This window comes from Arachis hypogaea, chromosome 18 (assembly GCF_003086295.3).
Source record: "Arachis hypogaea cultivar Tifrunner chromosome 18, arahy.Tifrunner.gnm2.J5K5, whole genome shotgun sequence".
Lineage (NCBI taxonomy): Eukaryota > Viridiplantae > Streptophyta > Magnoliopsida > Fabales > Fabaceae > Arachis > Arachis hypogaea.
The window spans coordinates 46519825-46526827 of NC_092053.1; positions in this window are offsets into that span (position 1 = coordinate 46519825).

Here is a 7003-nt window from a genome sequence, read left to right on the forward strand (position 1 = left end):
AACCGGCCCGGCAACAGCTCCGGCGGCGGCCAGAAGCTCCGGCGGATCAACTGGAAGAGCCGTACAGCATCAAAACCTTCTCGAAACTCAAAATGACCGAAGCCACAAATTTAAAACCCTTACCGGCAAGTTCTCCAGCGACGGCAGCGAAGTTTTGGGCGGCAGGAGCGGCGACTTGAACGGCACCCAGGAGCTGGCAGCAGCGGCAAAGCCTTGGAACAACCCCAACCAGCTCCATTAACGGCGACCTGAACCATTTCTGATGGCGGCGCTCGAGAATGTCGGCGACGACAACGACAGCACAGGCAGCGGCGGCGGCACGGTGCTTCTGGCAGCGTCCACCTCCCTCGCGCGTCTCTGCTTTGGTGATGGCTGAAGGACGACGACACGGCTCCACGGCGAGGAGCAACCGCGGCCGCACATAAGCCCCGCGAAGACGGCGGCGGATGCAAGGCTACCTCGCGACGGCGCCTGCACGAGGGTGACAGCAACTGGAGTCTGAACGGCGGCGAGTTGAACGCGGATTCTGGGCCGCGCAGCAGCTTCTCCGACGCTTCTCCTGGACGACCGTGGCGGCGCGATCCTCTCCCTCTCGTGTCTGTTTGCTCGCTCACTCGCCCTCCCTGATGCAACACGGCGGCGCGGCGGCAGTGACGCCCGCCAGCGCCGCGCTTCCTCCCTTTCCCTCATCTCTCTCAGAAGTTCTCCTCCCCTGTTTTGTGTGTGTGCTTTTCATTTTGGGGGGGGAGAAGGGGCTTGCGGCTGCTACTGCAGCTTCTGCTGGGAAACGGTAATGGGTTAGGGTTTTTAGGGTTAGGATTTTATTTTCAAAAATTAGGGTTAGGGGCATTTTAGTAATTTCACTTAAAATAGGGATAATATAGTAATTAGAAATAAATTCTAATCCATTAATAATAATGTATAAAAATACTATTTGCTCATCAATTTCATAAATTATTTTCAATAAAATGTCCCCACCAAATAATTAGAAATAATATACTTATTTTCTTCATTTTCCAAAATAGTAATATCTATATTCTAAAATATTAATTATTTAGTCCAAAATCATATAAAAATCCTTTTTATTTCACAACTACCAACTATATGATTTAAATATAGAAAATAATCCAATAATTGTAAAATTGGATAATACCCATAACTTATCTCAAATTCAATAAATCAAAACTTGCCTTAATTATCTTTAATAAAATAATCTCTGAAATTAAGGCTATAAATAACTGTAGGATTTGAGACTTGATCATAATAAGACTTTTCAAAGATTCTGAGTCTTACATTCTACCCACCTTATAAAAATTTTCGCCCTCGAAAATTGATACAAAACGAAAGAAATTCCATAACAGTTCACCTTTGAACACATTTAAGGAAGAAGCAAAAATATCTGAAAATATAATCATATATACGATTTTCAAATACTTTGATTGTCATAAGCATAAGGATGTAAAGGTAGGAGTGTGATTGCAAAGCAAACGTTACAAGGTAGGCTCAATGCAAAAGATAACATGGGTCAATCATGTGATAGAAGGGCAAGGCATCAAAGGCTATCAAACAGGATGGAGTTAAAACATGGGTCAATCCATCTAAGCTATATAATAATACTTAAATTTTTTTATTTTAAAATGTAATACTACATACCGTAATAGTAAAATAACATAGTAAATTGTCATGTTTTAATATTAAATATAAAATTAATACGTAAAAAAATCTACTTAATATACTAAAATTGAGTTTTTTTTTCAACTAAAGAAAGTGAGGTGTCAATTTCTCATGAATTTATTTTTCCTCCAAAATGAAAGTATCATTCTCTCTTCTAAATTTATTTTATAAAAATATCTTTATTATAATTATATTACAATTAATATTTAATGAATAATGTATGATTATATTAATTTAGAAAAATATTTTTATTATAATTATATAAAATTAATATTTAATACATTATCAACTAATGAAAGTGAGGTATCAAATGCATTATTAAACTAATTATCAATTATTAATATTTTTAATCATTCTAATTGTATTAATTGATATAGTTCTAATTCTTATTCATATGCAATAATTTTATTAATTAGTAGATAGTTAGAGCACACATTAATGATGACCCATTTAATTTGATATCAATTAGTAGATAATAATAATAATAATAATAATAATAATAATAATAATAATAATAATAATAATAATAATAATAATAATAATAATAATAATAATAATAATAATAATAATAATAATAATAGAAAAGTTATACACGGTATATGCATTGTATTTTAAAAAAGTAAAATATATTTTAAAAATGATTAAAGTATCAATGATAAATTGTGATTGATATCAATATTAATAATTATTTTTTATAATTATTTTTATCTACTAAAAACTACATATAGTATTTTTTTATGGTATAAAAAGGTTGCGATTCATAATATTTTTGTGAAATTATATTGCATGGACACAAAATCAATTATATAACAAATTAAATTTTAATTAATATATTTTATTTTTTACTCTTATTTTTATTCATTAATTATTTTACTTTTTATATTTACAGTAAATTGAATGTAAAAAAAAAATATTGATTGTTATATATTTTATTTATTTAGAGTTATAATTAAATTTGATATAATTGTAGCAAGTATCTACAATTAATAATAGCATGATACTATAATTTTAAATTATATAATATAATAAAAAAGAACGTAGCAATTTATATCTGCTTCCTATATAGCAATAATATTATATATATTTATATATCTCCTCTTTTAGCTCTTTTTTAAAAAATATTGGCATATAATTAATGTAGATAACATATATATTGAGTAAGTATTTCCATTGAATTAATCATAAAGGTTAATAAAATATAACGGCATAATTTTTACCTAATTGTAGCAAGTATCTCTATTAAAAATATTGGCTAATTATTACCGTGTATAATTAATGTATGTGTGTATATATATAGTAATAGTGAATATTTACAATTATTTATCATTTAGAGAATTCATAATTCAGACATTGTTTTTTTTCTATTTTTTTATTTTTCATACCTAATGGCTGCTAGCTACGATTCTATCAATAGTATTACCTATGGAAGATTATGTGATGAAAAAGTTTGGAAAATAAAGGCAAGAATTATAAGGTTATGGAAAGCCTCATTCAATTTTGACAAGAGCAAGACGGCTTACATAGAAATGGTTCTAATGGATGTTAAAGATGGTTGATTATTTTTCATGATTCTTTCAAGTGATGTTAGGTCCAATTTATAAATATTTTTTTGTTCGTATTTTAAATTTATTTGATAAGTAAATCATTGCAATCAAAGACAGTGCCATTTAATAGCTTTATAAGTGCTAATAGTTTTTATATTTAATTTGTTTTACAGTGTGATAAAATTCATTCTTCAATCAAGAATTATTTGGCAAAGATATTTGAGAATGAACTGATTGAGGGCAAGGTCTATGTCTTCTCAGATTTTGTGATTGAGGAATCAAGCGAAATTTATATTCCGACTGCACACGTATGTAGAATAACTTTTAAGAAGGAGACACGTATAATAAATATGGTCGATGATCGTAAAATTCTTGACAATCATTTTAATTTTCTTGCTCATGCTGATATATTGAAACAAACAAATGAACAATCCAACTTATTTGTTACGTCGTTAATTTGTATTAATCTACACAAAACTATTTTTTTATTTTAATTTTTGCAAAGAAATCATATAATAGCATCATTTTATCGATAACATAAATTTTAATAGTTTATTTATGCAAATGTTTAAAATTGTATTGCGACTTTTTTAAAGGTATATCCTTTTATTACTATATTGTTAGTTTTATTGTTTAATATAAAATAAATTAGTAAAATTTTTTAATTTATAAGTAATTTATTATGTTATTCATTTATTTGTCCTTAATTTAATACTTTTAATTCATTTTTTTTCAATTAGATATTATTGGACTCTTGCCGGAAAAAGAAGAGCTTATATCATGATCAAAAATAGGAAGAAGTGACCATTACATTGTGGTTGATCTTCATGATTTGGAGTATGTGAAATTTTAATATTTCACAATAAAATTTTGTTTTGTAATAATTATCTATACATATGCAAAATATTTTATTTTTTTCATTATATATTACTACTTATTCACTTAATTCTTACTTTTATTTAGAAATGAAAAAAAAATAAGGTGCACACCGTGAGATCAATATACAACTCAATTATTCAATTATCTATGTGATCACCAAACAACCGAATACATACTTATTTTCCAATTTGTAAAATTTAATAAAGGCATTGGTAAGCATATTGGTTTAATTTTTTATTTAACATATTTGTTTATATTATATTTGTAATCATATTATATCTATTTTTACGAATATATCTTTTTAAAAAATACTCTCAGTATTAGCATATGGTGTATTAAATAAATATTAGTAGTTTTAAATTATTTATTATTTATTAGAGAATTTTGTGCATTAGAATTCTCTAATAATTTGTTATTCATTTTAAGCTGATTTTGATATGTTCTTACTTCACGGTAAAACAACATATAAAAATTTGTTGGTGAAAAGTATTACTAGGTTATTTATGGTCACATTAAGTATATATGTCTGATTTATTGAAAAAATAAATTACTAAAACTGATTAATAATTATTTTAGAGTTGATATACTTAACACTAGATTAAGAGAAAACGAACAATGCATAACATGTTACTTTTTTATTAGTCAAATTATTATAATTCAAATTAATTTTAATAAAACAACTTAAAATTATAATTTCAATCTTATCACGTGCGTGGCACGGGTTATTACACTTGTATAAGCCTAATTAAGAGGCCATTCGGCCTCATTCATCATCAAAGAGAGGGAGGGAGGCGCTGAAGTGAGGAGAGGAAGAAGAAACCCTTCCTTTCACTATTCATCTTTTTCTTCTCTAGATCATAACTTTTGATCCGAAGTTTCGATTCACGAGTCATTTGTGGCCACACGTTCATCTCGTTGAGCTCTTCATTTCTAATAGAACAAAGTGGTGAGTAATTCAAAACCCATGCTCCAGTTCTCTGTTCTAATAGAATTTCAGGTTTTGGCTTTAGGAATTGATGGTTTTCATAGTTTTGGTTGTTTAGGTGTAATCTAACTTGGGTGATTAGTAGATTTTACACCAAGTTTATTGGACAAGGTGAGAAATCACTAAATTCTCGGGGTTAGTTGAATTTGATAAACCCTAGTTTTTTATTTTGATACAATGTATGAAATTATATTGAGTTGATGTTGATGGGAGTTGAGTTGATGATTTTGGGTGCTTGAGATTTTGCTATTGGTGGCTGGAACTTGGTGAATTGCTTGAAAGCTTGTGAGGATCAATCTTGGTAGTTGTGAGGATCAATCTTTCGAACGCGATGCCTTTTGATACATGTGTTTCCGCTCGTAATTTTCTTTTTGTTCTTTTTTAGGCTTCTCGTTTAATAATTCCTTTTAATTATACACACAGATTACAATTCCACACCCACACACACACATATATTACAATTATAATTTCTCTTTGAGTCGTACCACCTTAGTATCATTGACTTATGACTCGAGTATAAGGATTTAAAAATTAGGATGTTACAATAAATACTTGTATTTATAGTCTCCCTGGATGTATAAATTGTTGCAACCTTGCTCGGTGGTTATGTTAGAGAACAAGTTGTTACACACCACTGTAAAATAATAATAATAAAAAGTTTAACAACAAAGTGTAGTAACCGATGAGTTTGAAAACAGAATCTGTGAACATTAAATTTGGACTATTGGATTCAACCATATGAACTTTATCACAAAGGATACTTAACCATTAAATTGTTAAGAAAAAATTGTAACTTGATGATTTATTTTAGGAGTTTGATATTTTTGTTGGAGAAAATCTGTGACATACTTTGGTGTAAATGTTGGATAATAGTGGTAGAAGAAGTTGAAAGGTTAGGATAAGAGTTAAAATATTGAGGATCATAAAAATGTTTTTTAAGAGATTTTAAATTTGTTTAAGGAAATTAACTCTAAATTTAATGATAGGATATTTTTGTCAAACAAACTCATCTTTAATGGTAAAATGTTAATTTTTTTTTTTGGTTAGTATTATCAGCGTCTAAATCTTTGATGGTCATAAATGGTTATTTTCTCTTAAAAAAATATGTTCCTAAATAAAAATATATAATGATTATTTGGGTTTGGTTTGGTAAAACTTTTATCTTTTAAAAGTTGTAGCATTTATGTTTGGTAAATTAAATTAAAAATGACTTTCAATAAGCACAAGAAACAACAAATGCGTTTGGTGAAATAGCTTTCAAAATTTAAAAATACTATAATGGACATTAATATAAGAATTAAATTTGGATATTAATTAATGGATGGGGTTTATTAGACTTTTTGATTTTGATAAGCACAAGCCCACTTTAAAAAGCTCTCTTTTAGGTATTTATAGAAACACCCCTAACTTTTAAAAGCTACAAGTACAAGTACATAATTTTTTAATTTATTAACATAAAACCAGATGCTTGTGTTTTTAAAAAGTACAAGTACCTCTTCAAAAAATTTTACCAAACCAAGCCTTAGTATGATAAATTTTATGGTCCAAATTTGCTATACAATCCAACATAGAGTGTCAGTAATTATTATGGTAAGATCATTGGTCAAATTTAGGAGAAAGCAAATGTCGTCATTTATTTATGTTGAGTTTAGCATGAGAAATTTTAATAAAATTTTTTACCATCAAAAATAAAAATTTAATCAGATATTCTGCTAATAGAACAAAAATATACCTTTTCCTAAAAAAAATTGAAAGAAAATAATTAGTGGTAAATTATATAAATATTTTAGAAGTTTAATTAATTTTTATGAAAAAAAATTCTAATAAGGTAAGAGAAGTTTTTTTTAGCATATAAATATTAAATTTTGTCAATGTCAAGCTTTAGTCTTAATATTTTAAACAATAGAATTCTTCTTCCAAC